Genomic DNA, 17,180 nt, shown 5'->3' with positions numbered 1-17,180 from the left:
GAGTGAAGATCTTGGGGTGATGAACATGGTATGGTTAAATGACATTTAAGCAAAAGGCTAAAGGCTAAATGACACATTATTTGACAAAGCTGTAGTTCTTAGGTCTCAGGATTCTTTAAGGATAAATATCCTTAAAGTTACTGACTAAACATGAGGTCAATGTTGGCCTTCAATTAAGTAAATAAAATAAGAAATACCATCACTTAAAGAATTTCATGGCTTTTAATAAAGACTTACAGTGTCCACAATGATCTAAATGCTGTTTCAGAAGCTTTAACACATCAACAAGTAGGACATTCTGGGATAAACAGGGAGTACTGTTCACTGACTTTTGTGGCAACATTAGTTAATAATAGTGGAAAATACAAGCAAATCCATATCCAACCAACCCCACTGTCTGTTTTCAGACTTTAATTCGTACCCTGACAATGCTCCTGCAAAATGGGCAGCAATGTTTTTGGAGAGAATCAAATACCTCTTTGCCAATACCTCAGAGATTGGTCAAAGAGGGAAATGAGACTGATTGGAGAGATGAGCTAATTAGATTAGAATTATTTTTCATTAACGTCATTAGTGTGGTGGATTAAGAGGGGAAACTATACAGCGGTGAGAATAATGCTTTCAACGTGCTCTCTGCTATGAGCTGGCAGCATTCGACACCAAGGTAAAGAGATATCCTTTTCAGAAAATTAGCCACTGGAAGCGCTCATCACCAGAGCAAATATTGACCGCCAATTTGGAAGTGATAGGGGGGAAAAAATAAATACATTGTGAACTTTTACACCATGTGCCGATACTCTCCATCCTCTTTATATGTTGAACTAAGCCGGAATGACCAGCCGCGGTTTCCCCCTCAACATTTATTCTGGAGCGATACACCAATTATTTTTAATGGAGCTGAAAAACAGAATGGCGCAAGGAGCTAGTGAGCAGCGGAAGGCATAAATTGCCTGCGGGTGGGACGCAGCAGAGCAGTGATGACCTCACACAGGAAGCTGCGGCCTTCTTCTTCCCCTTCAGTGTCTGAGAGTGATGGGTGATGGGATATGAGGCGGGCCTGACGGGGTCTGGATCTGTATGCACCGGGGCTGCATGAGCACTTTGACTGACCCATGTACCGCAGATTGACAGGCGAGGGAGCTGCAGATGTCCCACCCGTCAAGAGGCAGATCGCTAACATGGTGGACGGTGACGGATGGAAGAAGGGATGGGAGAAAGAAAGGCACTGTGAAAGAGAAGTAAAAAAAAAAAGGGTTGAAGAAAAGGGATTTGAAGAGGTACAGAGGAGGAGAAAAGGTAGAAAGATGAGGAGATGACAAAAAGGAAATAGAGGAAGGAGGGCAGAGAAGTGAGGGATGTAGGGTGAGAGGCCTCTGTCCCTCTGGTAGCTAGAGTGGATGTAACCTAACCAGCAAGAGCAGTTAATGACATTTTATATAACTATTAAGCAATTATTGAATACACAAAGCCTTTTTATAGCATCCGAGCACCGTGTACGCTGGGGATTTAAACAGCGGAGGGGAGCACAGGGATTAAAAAAATAGTAATAATAAAATCATTCGAACGTCCAGGCCAAAACCTACATTTTCATGGCAAAAGCAGTCACGCTTGTGCATAATCCACAGCGCACCTCGGGTTTCATGTGTGACTGGGGTTCGTTCCACAGTGGTCTCAGCTACTCTCTTTAACAGGTACAGAGCTCTCTGTGGGCTTGCTCAATGAGTCCATATAGCAGACCACCACTCTGGCTGCTGCTTTCCCCCCTCCAGGCTCCCAGTAGAGCTCACACGGTGGAGAGACACACTCATGCACTCAGATGATGGAGTCAAGCTGCCAAGTCTGTAGCAGGATGTTGAGAAGTCCTGCGGCGAGGGAGCAAGCCTGTCGAGCAACAGTGCCAGTCTTTGGGGGATGAATTCATTCCGGGACTACACAATATCAGCCCAATAATGGCCAGAGCAGACAGATGTGGAGCATTTGGAACAAAAACGAGCGCTTGACATAATGGCACATTTTAAGTGTTTGAATACATATTTTCACCTGGGGGTGATAAATTGCCCTGAACTGACTCATTAAACTGCTTGCTGCTTTTAAAGAGGATGAGAAGAGCTGATGTGATTGGTGAGCAATGAAGCTCCAACTCCACCTGCTGACTGCGACTTCCTCTTACTAATAATGTAGTCACTCTGCTTTGGTCTATTCTAATTAGCATTTAAGGTTTTGGTCGCTAAAATTGCAGAAATTGACATTCCCACATGCTTATGCTAGATGTGCACAAGTAAAAACTCGTTTCATATTTTTTGGTGAAATAAATGGTAAGATAAGGTTAAAGTGATATTAGAAAAATAATTAGAAGGAAGCAAGCGCTTTCTGGCTTTGTGTACGTGCACAACCAATGCATAATGCCATAATGGCCTTGTGGACATTCTTTACATCCCCTTGTGGACATTCTTTACTATGATTATGGTTACTTCAGTGCTGTCGCTGTTTCGGGACACAACCACATCAGAGCTGTTCACATAATCACAGCCTCTTGGGTATTATCGCCATGTTACACAACACCTTCGGAACTCTGTGTCTAATTCTAGCTCTTAGCCTAACTGCAACTGTAAATCATTTTATTTAGATAAACATGGACTATGTGCTCTTGGACCGTTTCTGAATGTTTATATGTTCCTGACTTAGTAAGCGAGTGTTGCAAGGGTATTAATCATCAGTTTTTCTTGCCAGCGGAACGAAGTTGTCAGTAAAAATCTGGGAGCCAGGCCGGGACTCTGCAGATCGTAGTTATATTTACTCTCTCTACAGTAGCACCATGGGACCTGCTGTGAAAGCAACCTCTGTCTAATCAGGAGAGAATATTCTGGATCACTTAGCTTTAATATTTCATCTGCCAGCAGTCCAGTGAAAGGGATGTTTTGGTCAGAGGAATCTCCTCATGACTCATGGTGCCCTTACATCTACACTCATTAATGAGGAAATTTAAATTTCAATAATTGCTGCCATTTGCTTATGAGTAAAGCATAAAAGTTCAGATTCAAGTTCATGTCAATGTTCTTTTAATGGTAATCTCAATATACTGGACACAATAGTTAAGTCTGTTAATAACCATATGAAACACAGTGGGATGTAAGTGGGTGTAAAACAACAGGAGGATCATCATTTCTCTAAGCTAAACTTTATATAGTGTCAGCCTTGTATATTGTTTCTGAATGACTGCATATGTCATGCTTTTCTGAGCAGGTTTTACAGCTTATTACTAATTGTGGCGTTTTAAATGTGTAGTCTCCAGGTCATGAAAATTATCCTGAATGTCTTGCATGTTCCACTAAAGAAAATGAGAAAAAAGGGCCACATTCATCAGAAGAAAATAACATGCTTTTTCATTATTTACAGAAAAGAAATCAGAGTTATTCTGTGGAACAAGGTGCACCATACATGTAAAAAAAAAAATAAAAATAAAAAGAAACCAGGAAAAGGCAACTAAAAATAACTGCAAAACCAAATCATAATATTTTCTCAGGGCACTGTACGTGTGACTGGCTGACACAAGGAAAATAGACAAAGATGATTTTTAGAAGTATTTTTTTAAGACCTCACTCCATTTCCCGTGAAAATATTGTATCAAGTGAGTACATGGAGTAGGAGTGAGGAGCAGGAGGTCAGACTGGGAGGCGTAAGGTACCATGGGGAAGTAGAAAATGTCTTCATATTTTATATGAATATAAAGTATGACATATTAATTAATTATATTAGTTGTAGTTTATAATTTTAATACTTTCTTTAAAGTTATAATCCTTAAGATTTCAGTCCTGATTGATTCGGTGACACTCCTGGTTACCGTGGAAACAGCAAGTGTGATTTAATGCTACAGCAAACACTAGCTGCTCAAGGAGAAATACATCAGATGAGCAACTGGTGTATCTGTTTACCTGCCGTCTGCAACTCTTTGTGTAACAGCGCAGTGTGGCTGTTCTTTCTTGTTACTAATACTAACTGCTAACTGCAGTTACAAATACATTGTGTTTCCTGTTGCCAATAAAACAATAAAAGTCCACGTGTTTTGCAAGTTGAATGTTTTTAATGTGAAGCAGCAGCAGTAGGCTGTTCCGTTTGCATTTGTTGTAACTTAATACAGCTCTGATACAGTGCAGAGAGAGTAACAGTAAGCAGTGAGGCTGTGAGATCAAATCTCACTGGATTACATACTGCATCGTTTCCTGTGCCTGTGAAGGCAATTTGCAAGAGTGGCGGACTCCGTCAAAAGCACAAACTACTATATAGAGAGGTAATTACAGAGTGTAAATACATTGAATGGCTATTACCATAAATAGTATCAAAAGGGAGGTTACATTTCATAAAAATAAAAGGTATAACTTTATTTTAACACCACTTACTTAGCATTTAAGCATTCTACTTAGCATTCTTTTTTTGTCAAACTACTGCTTCCAAAGTCAAGAATGAACCTTTAAGCTCAACATGTCCTCATGAGTTTTGATTAACAGTTTAACCAGCTTGTGAAGGATTTGTACACGTATAAACAGTTAATAAATAAATGATCAATTAATAAATAACAGTTATAACACATTGTTCGTGTATATATCGTTATCTGTCTTATCAGTCATTCATTAACTGTTTAGACACCAGTTACAGATGCTTCATAGGAGAAGTTCTAACAAATTTTAAGTGTTTATTAGCTCCTTATAAGTGCTAAATAGGGGCAGTTAAAGATCCAAATGACATCTAATGAAGATGTATCGCTACAAGAACATTGGTTTTATTTAACCTGAAAATGTATTGTTAATGTATACCATGCAAAGTTTCAAAAATGCCAGCACCTTATCGAATAATTGTTGAGTCAGTGGTGTCGACTCCCCTCAGCTAAATAACATTTTGTGCTTTCTTACTACATATTTTAACCATTGCAAAGGCCACACAGCAGACCCAAGCTATCAGCCATGTTTATAAAACAGCACGTACCTGGCGGGCAGCGCTGCCATTCATCCTGACAACTCAGCCGGACAAGACTGATGGAGTGCTGACAGTGTGGATGGATGGGCGCAGAGGGAAGGAAGGAAAGAAAGACGGAAGGTGCGGAGGCTGGCACTGCCAGATGGGTGGAGGAGAGGAGAAGGAGAAAGGTGTGTAAACTGGCTGCAGACGGACAGATGGAAAGTGCGAGGTTGGGTTTGCGCAAGGTGTGTTGGGTCAGTAAAGGAGAGTATAATGGGGTGTAGGTTGATGGTGATGGTCGTCCTGCGCGCCACAGGCCTCCCCTGCTCCAATGATAACTTGCGGTTTTCGAAGTGTTTCTCAGAGCCACAAAGAGGTCTAAGAAATGGCCGGCACTTGGCAAGCGGTGGACTGTTCCATCACAAACAGGGACCTGGGACCCTCACTCTTGAAGAAGGAAATGTTTCTAAACCATATACCACCCAGTTTACTCTGGCACCGTGCTGGAAACCAAGACTTTTATATGCATAGCTTTAACATTGGCTTTTGGAAACGAAGCAGATGATGGACGAGGGCAGAAAACTACCTGCTGGTAAAAGGAACACCAGGCTTGTAAAGGGCGTGTATTACCCTTCGTTTGTGACTTGTTATACCAATTAAAGGCTTTGGGGATCAAAAATAGGGGAGTTTAGTTGCATGTTTATTCTTATTCGGCCACTCTTTAGTTCTGTTTTGATCCCAGTGAGGCCGTAACTTGCATCTCTGGTTTATGATTGAAACGGTCCAGAACAAGACGTGAAAACCACAGATCACAAATACCACTGTAAGAAGACAAAATGGGCCCTGTTAAGGTCTGGTATGAGCCGGTCACGACTGAGGACCTGCTTATAGAGGCATGTAGATGGAATCTAAAATAAATGGATCTGGGACTGTGCTGCCACATCCATAATTGGCTTCTTAAGTCTGGAACACAGATTTGAAGCTTACTATTAATCTGTACCCATTAGGTTTCTTGTTATACTTGCAGCCTTTCATTTTTTGCTCAAAAAAAAAATTTCTCTTTTTCTTACACATTTTCTTATTTGTTACTATGGTGACTGCTCAAAATAGAAAAAGGAAAGTGTCACTATGCAGATGGTGGGATGACTATGACATATTTGGGAAATTATACAAGCTAACTCTTCTAGTCCACTGTTTCTTTTTTGCTGTGCTCCTACTGTACGTGGTCTGTTAAAAAGGTCCTGGAAAGGTCAAGATCAGGTTCTCCCTTTGTTGAAGTCAGTGTGTAACAATGATCCTCATCTAACACCTTCAACTTCCTGTCTCCATTATTATTTTCCTTAACCCCTCTGCCCCTTAGTATCACCACCATCTCCTCCTCCTTCTCCTCCTCTCTCTCCTCCTTCCTTACCCCGCCTTCATCTCCCACATTCTCTGACCTAATCCATCCTAAGTGTTTACAGACCACTCGATATCTCAAAGGGGGTCAGCTGGTGTTTCTCAAACAAACCCATCTAAATCAGATGAGTGGCAGTGGTAGTACTATAGCGAAGAGAAGTGTGCATGTTAAGTGTACGGTTGGTAGATTGAAACCTGTGCTGGTGAATTCAGTTGAGAAAATGAGCAGTAAATGCATTTTCATGCTTGAAAGAGAGCAAATATTGCCTTGGAGCAGTAAAGTGTATTGTCCTTCCTGACTCTTACTCACACCAGTAAAAAAAGAAGAAAGTCATAAAGGAAGGAGCTACTATTATTAAGCTTTGTGGCTTTCTTACTACTATAACCAGTTGACCCTTCAAGTTCAAACTAGCCATTTTAGGCTATAGCATTCTAGGTGAGGTAGTTAGCTTGTCTGCTAGCCTTTAGGTCATGTTTCATGCAATTTTGATAGATTGGCACAAAAACATGCAGCCACAGCCACACTTGATGTTTTGTGAGGCTGTGCTTAGGCACAGCAGTGATTTAAGCTCCATACTAAAATCAGCATGCTAACATGCTCACAATGGCAACATCCTGATGTTTACCACGTTCACCATGCCAGTTTAATATGTTAGCAAGCAAATATTTGCTAATTAGCACTAAACTCAGTACAGCTGACTGAGGCTGATGAAAGAAAATGTCATTAGTTCTGCAGGTATTTGGTCATAAACCAAAGTATTGGACACATTTTAATTTTGACCTGATGATTGCTCAGGAGATCACCAAAGCTATTAAAAACTGTCTGCGAAGAACGTGAATGTCTGTACCAAATTTCATGACACTGTACAAAATTTACCGCCTATCCATCAAATAGATGTTGATAGTGATATTTCACTGGATAAGTCAAAACTTTTACCTGCTGGTAGCTCTAGATGAAAAGTCAGGGGTTCACCAAAGACATTAGGATTCATCCTCTGAGGACCATGAATGTCTGTTCAAAAGTTCATGGTAATCCATCAAATATTTCTTGAGATATTTAAGTCTGGACCAAAGTGGTGGACAGACTGACCATTAATGCCACCCATAGAGCCATGCAGCCTGTGTGGCTAAAGTAAAGCTAAGTAATGTTCACTCAACACTTAACTGGGAAATACCAGGGAAGGGAACGCTGCACACTAATAACTCAGTGCAATCTTTTTATTTTAAATTGTAGAGATTATGAAGTTTTGGCACATCTTGCGTTCTTTAGGGTAAAAGCCAACAATCATCAGACTTACATATATAGTGTCTAGTACAGGTGTCAAATTCACAAGGCAGTCAGTGTGAATATAAATATAGAGTCTGCACTCATAGGTAGAAGATGTGCCAAAATGTCGATCCCTCGAATTTGAAATAAAAAGATTGCATCAGTATTGTTAGTAATGTGACTTCCATCTCAAATTCTACCTGCGAGCCAGCACCTTACCAAAATTGCATTTTTCTTTAGTTATTCAAACAAAATAATTGAAACATGACACAAGGGGTCAAAGGTCAAACAACAGGTTGGGGAGTGGGTTAATAGCAGGGAGTGAGAAGTTGGAGGATCACACAAGCAAACAAGGAACAAAAGGTGAGAAAGGTCAGGTGAGGGAGAATGAGAAAGGGAAGAGGGAATCCAAAGAAAGGGGTAGGGGTCGTAAGAAAATGGGATGTGTGTGAGTGTGTGTGTGTCCAGCTTGTGGAAGCAATGTATGTTTTTCTGTCTGATCTGCAGATAAATGCCGGGACAGCGAGAAGGGAGGAAACAGGGTTGTCGGTGGGATGGGACAGGATTAAACGGACAAGTGTGGAATCTGGGGGTCAAGAATGAGATTTAAGGTCTTTACCCTTGAACGTAGATCATAGGAATGACTTTCAGTCCGTGGGGGCTCCCTCTATGTTTGTGTGTGCATGACAAAGAGAAAGGGAGAGACACAGATATGGAAGTATTGTGGGAAGCAAAGTCTGGTCCTACCCAGATTTTTCATGCCTTGACTAGGTATACAAACTCTGCTTGACTGCCTCTCATTTGAACCGAAACCTCCGACACACACATGCACAAACAGACATGCAGAGATACATATGATCTCATGTAAAACACACACACACACATTTTCATTTCAATCCTATACAGCCACAAGCTCCCACACACCAACGCAGTCACTCATTCGGCTCTCAAACAGAACAGCTTCATATTCTTCACATTACAACAAAGTTGACATATGTAAACATATAAAATAAAGCCCAGAACGCCATCTCTCTCAGTGTTTGTTTTTAGAGGACAAGAATTACTCAGACATGCAAGAGCCATGTTCGAGAAGCCCTATGTTCAATCATCCTGCCATGTGAAGCCAACTCCCCCTCAGCTGCATCTGTCCTTATCTACAATATCTCTCTTTTACTAGTATGTCAGGTAAGACGATCAACGCTGTCTGTCATTCTTTCTCTTCACTTCTCCATCCTTTGATCTTGGTGTTGAGATCATTAAGCTCTACTTAACTGGCATCAACCAGCTGGTGTCCTCCTCGACGTTGTGCACACACGTCCGTGCTCTACAGATCCCCTAAACCAGGGCCTCTTCAATTACAAATTCAATTGGGCCAGATTTTAAAACCAGGAAATGTAGACGGGCCAGACATTTTTAGCAGCCTATTTAGAACATTTTTTGTTTTGTTTTTTGGTAATGACAAATTTTAAACAAATGCAAATGAATGTAATAAAAAATAGCGGAGATGGTGGTAAAATAAAGAAATACAGAGACATATTTTCAGTAGAGCACTTCCCTACTTGTGACTGTCAAAAGCCAGATGTTTTGAAAAGCTACTAAGCGTGGTCAGAACTCACATGAGAAAATGTTGATTTGTGAAAGATATGATTGGCGGTGTCGCTACATCCGTAAACATCCTGCCCGATCAGTACTGCGCATGTGGAACTCTAAACAGAGATGGTTGAAGAGGTTGCCTCTGGGCCGGATGTGGCCTGCAAGCCGCCAACTGAATAGGCCTGCCCTAAACTCTCCTTCCAGGTTAACTCTTGCCTGCCTGCACAGCAGTGTAATTTATGAGATGTAATTATGGAGGTGTCAAAGAAACAAAACAGTCTCACTGCATACATGAGTGACGTGCTGCGTCGGGTGACTTCCTGTTTTTTGCCCTCTTGACCTTGTTGGTTGATCTATATCTCTTAATTAAAGGGTACAAACATCAGAAATAAGGTCTACCAATTAGACCTTTCAAAGTAATTTGGGGTGGGTAATTTAAATCCTTGGGTTGTTTTGTTTTTTAACTGACCAGATTATTTTCTTTCTGTGCACATGATTTGAAGCTATACAACATTACATGGATCACCAAGAGATTTATTTGCAAATAAATCCATAAAGAAACCAAAGGTTATCTATATTACATATTATAACATGATATGAAACAAGTATTCTAGAAAATTATATGTCTGGATCTAGAGTCATATCTTTAAGGTAGAGCTGCAAGACTCATGGGGTTCAATTTCCGCTGGGACCATGAAGGCCAAAAATGCACACTTTGGATAAAAGTATCATCCCATTACAAATATAATGTTTGTATCTCTGATGTTGAAAATGGATGTTGACAGTGCAAACCTGACTCCAAATCCCCTTTCTCTCTCTGAACTTGCTTTCTCAGTCTCTCAGTGAACGCAGCCCAATGAGCCAGAACACAGAATTCTCCCAGGGGTCATTGTCGTCATGGACATCAGGATCACAGACTGGAGGTCTCCTGTCCGAGCAGTGGCCCCTGATACAAACTAGGTCTTGCAGAAGGATAGCACTGGAGAGGAACATCAAACAATGGCAGACAGGCCAGGTTGGTCAATAAGAGCGACAACATTTGAGTGCTGAATTTGAAAATGTGAAGTATCCTCTTGATGCTGTTTAGACCCATCTTCACACAGAAAGTGTCTCAGTTGTTGGAAATTAGGGCTGGGCATTGTTTAATACTATTACAGGTACAAGTTTCTGTTACCAAAAATATACTTTTTCTGATACCTTTGAGGAATATACACATTTTCTACAAAACCCCTAGTCGCCTAGTATTTTCAGCGCCCACTATTAACCTCAACAACCTTTGTTGTATGTTGCTCCCCATATGTCTTTCCCTTCATTCCCAGTCATCCCTCTTTAGACTGTCGAGTGATGACAGAGTGGCAACTGTCAATAAATATAATACCCAAAACTCTGTCAGTACCCCCCAAAACTCCTCAAATGTTAAATATTGGCTAAGCATGAGCTGCTGTACAAGATCTGCATTTAAAAAGTAGGAAAAATTGGAAACATTTTGATTTAAATCAGCAACTATCTGACTTAAAAACAAATAAACAGGCAGGCATCCAATGGGGAATTTAAATAATGGACAGCTCTTAAAACTTTTTAGTCAGTACCAAAACGTATTGAGATTCAATGTTTTATTGGAAGTTGCAGAAAATCACATAGTACCTAACTGGTTGTGAGAGAAATTGCATGATGTTCTTGAAACAAGAACAGATGCCTAGTAAATGGGGACTAGTACAGCGTTGTACTGGCTACCTGTCATGACCTACAGCAACAGTTGTCTGGTCCAAACCTTCACATGGATCATCACTTCAGTTTCATTGTTTTTCTTTCAGTCTGTGGTGAGACGACACGCTGCGTGGGGGAGGCAAGAGCTTCATCACTGTTTACCTTCTCCATGCTTGGACTACACTAAAGCTGTGTGTGGGCCAGACCCCCGCTGAGACTGGTCGTGGAACTACTGTCAGCAGTGTGAACAACACCAATATCACCTCCCGCTGTATGGACAGGTTCCGCACCATTATCTGGGTGACTTGCTAACCAGAATTCCTCATTCATGAGACGTAAAAAGCCTGTAACATTGGTAGATACTTTTATCCGCAGCACCATGAGTGTATACAGATGTAACTGATGCAGTTGTCACACTTGCTGAATGTTCGCTGAAATACTGCTGCACTCTGAAAAAAAGTCTTGTTCCTTGACCAGTCATTACGAGTAGACTTTGGGTTTGTCAAATCCTGTTGACAGTGTGAAAATAGCACTGAGAGAAAATTAGAAAAGAGTTGGCTACGACCCATCTGAAACACAGAGATACCAACAGGATGCCTAAGTTCATGTTTGTTGCATCTTATTCATCTTATTAACTGGACAATTGGACAGAATGGCGGAGTATTAGGATATTTAACAGTGGCGCCTTACAGGAGCCAGCTTGTGCATTTAGCTAATTAAGGAAACCTTACATGGCCTTTTGTTTGCACTATCACACTGAGCTTGAAGTAAAAATGAAGCCAGTAGTCACTGTGGAAGTACCTGTCAAAGTTGTAGGGTTTAAGGCTTGGTCACACCAGAATTTGTAACAGAGAAATCCCAATGGACCAAAATCAATGGAATCACCACAATCAGTGGATTTGTGTAGGCAAAGTAAATTTGTGAAATGCTTTCATATTGAGTTCAACTCTGGTCAACACTGACACCCAAGTTTCTGTGCTGTTGATCAATTGCAAATCGTCTAAAAAGTGCTGAGCTGAGCATAGTGAATACTGAACATTAGTACTGAACATAGAACACGGAGAGTCCACAACAGAGGAAGCTATCATTATTAGCTGTGTCTCGTACAAGCACGTCACCACTTTCTGGTGTGACCTGGCACTTGGAGTTTTACCCGCCAAATTTGGTTGTTTTGAAATTTTAGTTCCGGGTGTAAAATTTAAAGGTTCAAGTTTACTGTTCTTTGGGCAAATTGTAACACAGTCACCAAAAGGTTTAGTTGAACAAAAAACATTATACATGTCTTAGGTTTGCATGTTGTCTCTGGCAACCAAAGCACACACATGCACTCTAACTTATAGATGCAGATGCAAACTTTGTAGATATGCAGCACACTGAATGGATTCTACATCCATCACCTGAATGGATGTAGAATATATTTTCCCCATAAAATCACATATCCCATACTAAATGAATGTAAATGACTATGATGGATATTGTTCAAGCTGACCATTCACTGGATTTTTTGTAGTTTTTTTCTAGAGATAAATCATCACCATCATTGTTATCAACTATTCAAGAGATTTAACTAATGCCCTCATATCATGCAGCAAACTCATAATCACTGTAAAATACATACTTGTACTACATACATGATTAATTAAGGTATATACATATATAAAGCCTTAAGCTGGACGAAAGTTTTACGTTTGTATATCTGTACAATTTTAATTTGTAAACAACAGCAACATTTAGTTTTTTCTTCAACATCTAGTTTCAAAGATGAGTCCTCATCCTGACCTTCTGACACAGAACAAATACAGGATACCAAGAACAACTCATTACAAATTCCTTGAATAAACCGTCCTAGTTTCAATAAATTTAACACGGCAACAGAACCTCCAGACACTGTAACCCGGGCCAGTTTCAGGCCTCAGATGGTGGTCTCCCTCATTCACTCTGTGTTCGCTAATGACCCTGGATCTGGATTGCCATTATAAAACACAGATAAATGTTTACTGTCAAGAGATGACATCACGAGACTTAAGGACTGTACAAATATACAGGTGCTCCACCACCCCTCCGCTCTCTCCACTTCCTCAAGTCAAGTCCACATTGGTTCGATAAAAACAACTCTAAACGCCAGCATACCATGTTCACATTTGCTCTGTTTCATTTATTTTGTTGGCCGCTGAAAACATAAACTTTTACTTAGCTCTGTGTTATTAGAATGTAAGCTTTTTTCCATGGAGGAGGTTGTGTGTGTGTGTGTGTGTGTGTGTGTGTGTGTGTGTGTGTGTGTGTGTGGGCATGTCTGTATTTCTTGACCTGAGTTTTCCTTCTCTGTCCTGTCACGGATTAAGACCCTGTATCCAGACACTTGTTTTTAAAGGCATTACATAAAACATTCAAACACCAATAAATCATTAGCATGTTAATATGGATACATAATGCATCATGACTGCAAATAAACAAAAATGTTTCATTTCCATTGATGGGAAATTTGATGGATACTTTGTGGCACAAAGTCAGAAGATGATAGTGAGTTTATTATGTCAATGTTACATAACAGAAATCTATATTCCCTATTATCCAGGACATCCTCCTCTTGCCTTCAAATCAAATGCCAAAGAGCAGGGTAGATAAAGAGAAGTATGCATGTAGCTGGAAATAAGAGGGATTTATGGGAGATGTGGTCTTAATCTGAAGAAGTACTATCACTGAACATACTACTCCTTTGTTAAAGAAGCTATATTTGTTTACAGGAATTATACATGGTATCACCGTAGTAGTATCACAAGAATTATTGATCTTTGAATAAACTACAAAGCTATTGCTGCTGTCCACACAACAATGAAGTAAAGGAGTTCAATATTTTGGGGAAATGCGTTTATTCGCTTTTTCCCAGAGAGTGAAATGCTCCTACCCCCCGCCTCCCCCAAAAAGGACCACAATGGAAATAAGCTGGTTGAATGACATTACAATTTAGGTGGTGAAACGCTGAATAATGTCAGTTACATTATCCTTCATAGGTAAATATTAGTCACTGCTGGATGGTAACTGGGGTAGTTTTTATTAGGTTTAATAAAACAGCATTTAAGGCAAGACATTAAAAAAACACTAAAATATTACATACATATATAATATATTACATACATTCCAAATTGTGGTACTCACAATGCTACGTCAAGGACGTAGCATGGGTTTGAAAAGTCAGGAGTCTAGGGGTCCTCCCAGAGGAAAAAAAGGATTTGAATAGCATTTTCTGCATTTCTACATGCTTTTATCATATTCCCAGCTACTTAAAAGCAACACATTATGGTTAAGATGGCTATCATGCTTAGTTTAATCATTCTGCCAGAAAAGTGGTAAATATACATCAGAAAAAGCTGTCTTATCAATGCCTGAGAGTTGGCAGCCCTGGTGATGTAGTTTAGTTTTGTCTTACAATACACAGATTACTTAATGTAGCCTGTAACATTAAAAAAAGACCATGCAGCAGTGCCACTGCAGGCTAAAAGCAGGACAATCAACAACTTCTAAAATGTGTCTACTGTGTACATAATCTTTTCTGCTAAGGTTTCATTTTCCTCTGAATCTCATTGCTGTCACACCCGCTTCTCAAACAAGACTGACATCCTCCCTCATTAGACATTCAGCAGCCACACAGTAACCTGAACCCTGTGCCTACACACACACACTTATATTCACTCAGGGTGACCCACTGCCACCACACTCCTATCACAACCCGTCTACATCTGGTACTATATTTTGTGTGTACGCATAGTATGTCTATGTGCTGACAAAGCCCCGTGCACACATGCGCCTCAGCTGTAGCCGACACTCAGTACCAGCTCGGAATCTAATACCCCCCATTGGAAACACATGTGGAAGTCTGACAAAAGCCGGCATGTTCCCTGTGCCATGTATCTCAGCAGTCAGTCTCCATGCTGTCGTTTTGTAGGCCGAGCACTGCTCTCCAGTGCCATGATGGCCACAGTGCAGTGGGCCTATTGTGGTTTCAAGAGGAGCCTGATGGTTTTTTCACTGACATTTAACATTGCTGAATTACTGTGACATTTGTATGTATGTGGATAATTGTATTAATGATTCTAGTTTTTCATGGTTTGATGTGAGCCATAACAACATGTAGAAGAGTCACTTTTGACTGCATCCATCAGCATCGTCAACATCGGGCTTGCGGGGCTTTAGCCGTGAATGTTTTTTGACTAGCCCCGAATCTTTCTGACAGAGGAAAAAATCTATAATCATCACGAAATGTAAATAATTTAATATGCTGACCACCCCCAACCCTTGCTGCTGTCTGTGTGTGGATGTGCTCGATAACGTCCTCTTGTATAGTGCAGTCCAGCTGCAGCCCTTTTTTGGCATGGACGTGTGACGTGCAATGCTACTTCTGCTTGGCTGTCAGGCTCACACAGCAGCAGTAACAAAGCTACACCAAAAAAGTATGTATAAACAAAAGTCCTATTAGCGACTGTTATGCCCCTAGATTTGAGAACCACTGCTGTATTGACTAATGTAGCAAAGCAAACCCTAATGACATGATATCTGTGATATCTGCTGCTGGTGCATTCTGACATTTTTGCCGGAGAACATGGCTAAGCTAATGTTACTGGTACATGTCAACAAGCTAATTAGCGTAGGGTAACAGCACTGCCTGGATATATCTGATTGGGAACAATGTTTAAGGTGGTACATGATTTTGTCATGTAGATATAAAGGATGTAGGATACTTGGGGAGTTGGTAACAGAATTTGGAGAAAACGCAATACCACCTAGAATTTATAAAATAGTATAAATGTAATTGTAGTGTTAATATTAATAAATTAATAATAATAGGAATGACAGATATAGGAAAAATAATGTCAGTATTAGTAACAGAGCCGATAACAACAACTGTAGTAGCAGTTGTCGAGCAGGAACACAGGGGCAGCAAGTAGCCCACAACCACAGATCCAGACTCTGCAGCTCCGGAGGCAGAAATACCTGCTGAAAATGATAGAAGGAGAGAGGAGAGAAACGAGAAGGCACAGAACTACGGGAGAGAGAAGATGTTGAGTTAGTAACATGCAGTAATGGGATAAAAATGCATACAGATGGAGAGGGAGAGGAGGAGAGAAGAAAGAGGTGCATCGTGGGAAGTCTCCCGGCAGTCTAGGCCTTTAGCAGCATAGCTAAGGGATGGTTCAGGACTCACCCAAGCCAGCCCTAACTATAAGCTTCATCAATGAGGAAAGTCTTTAGCCTACTCTTAAAGATGAAGATGGTGTCTGCCTCCCGAACCCAAGCTGGGATCTGATTCCACAGGAGAGGAGCTTGATGACTGAAGACTCTGGCTCCCATTCTACTTTGGAAGACTCTAGGAACCACAACTAGTGACACAACTAGGGCAGTATTGTTTCAGGTTAGACCAGCAGTAACTGCTCTCATACTGCAAATTTATCTCTTAAACAATGCCACAAAATCTGTGATTTGTTCAGGTAACTGGAGCTAAGCTGCCACTGTGACTTCAGATCCTAATTTGCATATGAATTTGCCACAGCTCCGGCTGTTAGCAGAGGGAGGGAGCTATACTGAGCCTGGCATCATGAGACATATGTATGTATGTGTGATTTGTCACAAAATGTTTTGATCATCCAATGAACCAAAATAGTCGCTGTTAGAAAAAAAAAGTCAAAAAGGTGCCAAAGTTCAAAACTTAAAGCTGCACTAACCTGAATTCTATTAAAGCCCCTGAAAACTTGGTTTCAAAACAGAAGCATTTCTCTATAACATATAAATATTCACAACAAAATAATCAACCATCAAGTTGATGTTAAAAACATGGTGTTTTTATTTATGTTTTCAGTTTAATACTCAAAAACTAATCTCCTTCCTTAGGACTGTGTGGGTTTGGTTTGATCAGATTTGATTGACAGTGCTGGCAGCATTAGCAAACAACCCCACAACTGTCACCCACAGGCGTAGTCTCCATGACGTCACCCACAGGTTTCTAAAGAGCGATTGTGAAGCTTGGTGTGGTGGCTCCGGCCGACACCATCTTGGCAGTGCCTGACTCCACTGGCTCCTGGCTAATCCAAAAATGGGCAAAGCTGTGGAGTGTGGGTGGAGCTGAGGTGGGCCGCATGAAGCCTGGTTTCTGAAACCAGCCACCTGTGATGGCACCCACCTGTCTCTCAAAGTGGCCACGTCCTTAATTATGCATAACTTAGCCTTAATATAATTTAAATATGTACCTCCCGTACAGTTGTCATGAATG

General features: G+C 40.7%; 1 long non-coding RNA gene across 1 annotated transcript in view; it reads left to right on the top strand.

The window, feature by feature from the left end:
• LOC122867706 overlaps positions 1–13,558 on the top strand; it is a 221,468-nt gene extending 207,910 nt beyond the window's left edge. The window contains exons 3-4 of the long non-coding RNA XR_006375974.1: positions 10,047–10,226; positions 11,026–13,558. This is a non-coding gene — a long non-coding RNA (uncharacterized LOC122867706). The remainder of the gene's footprint in view (positions 1–10,046; positions 10,227–11,025) is intronic.
• The last annotated feature ends 3,622 nt before the right edge of the window (positions 13,559–17,180 follow it).

This window comes from Siniperca chuatsi, linkage group LG20, assembly GCF_020085105.1.
Source record: "Siniperca chuatsi isolate FFG_IHB_CAS linkage group LG20, ASM2008510v1, whole genome shotgun sequence".
Lineage (NCBI taxonomy): Eukaryota > Metazoa > Chordata > Actinopteri > Centrarchiformes > Sinipercidae > Siniperca > Siniperca chuatsi.
Note: the sequence above shows the minus strand (reverse complement) of the source record. Positions and strands in the feature narration are given on the sequence as shown.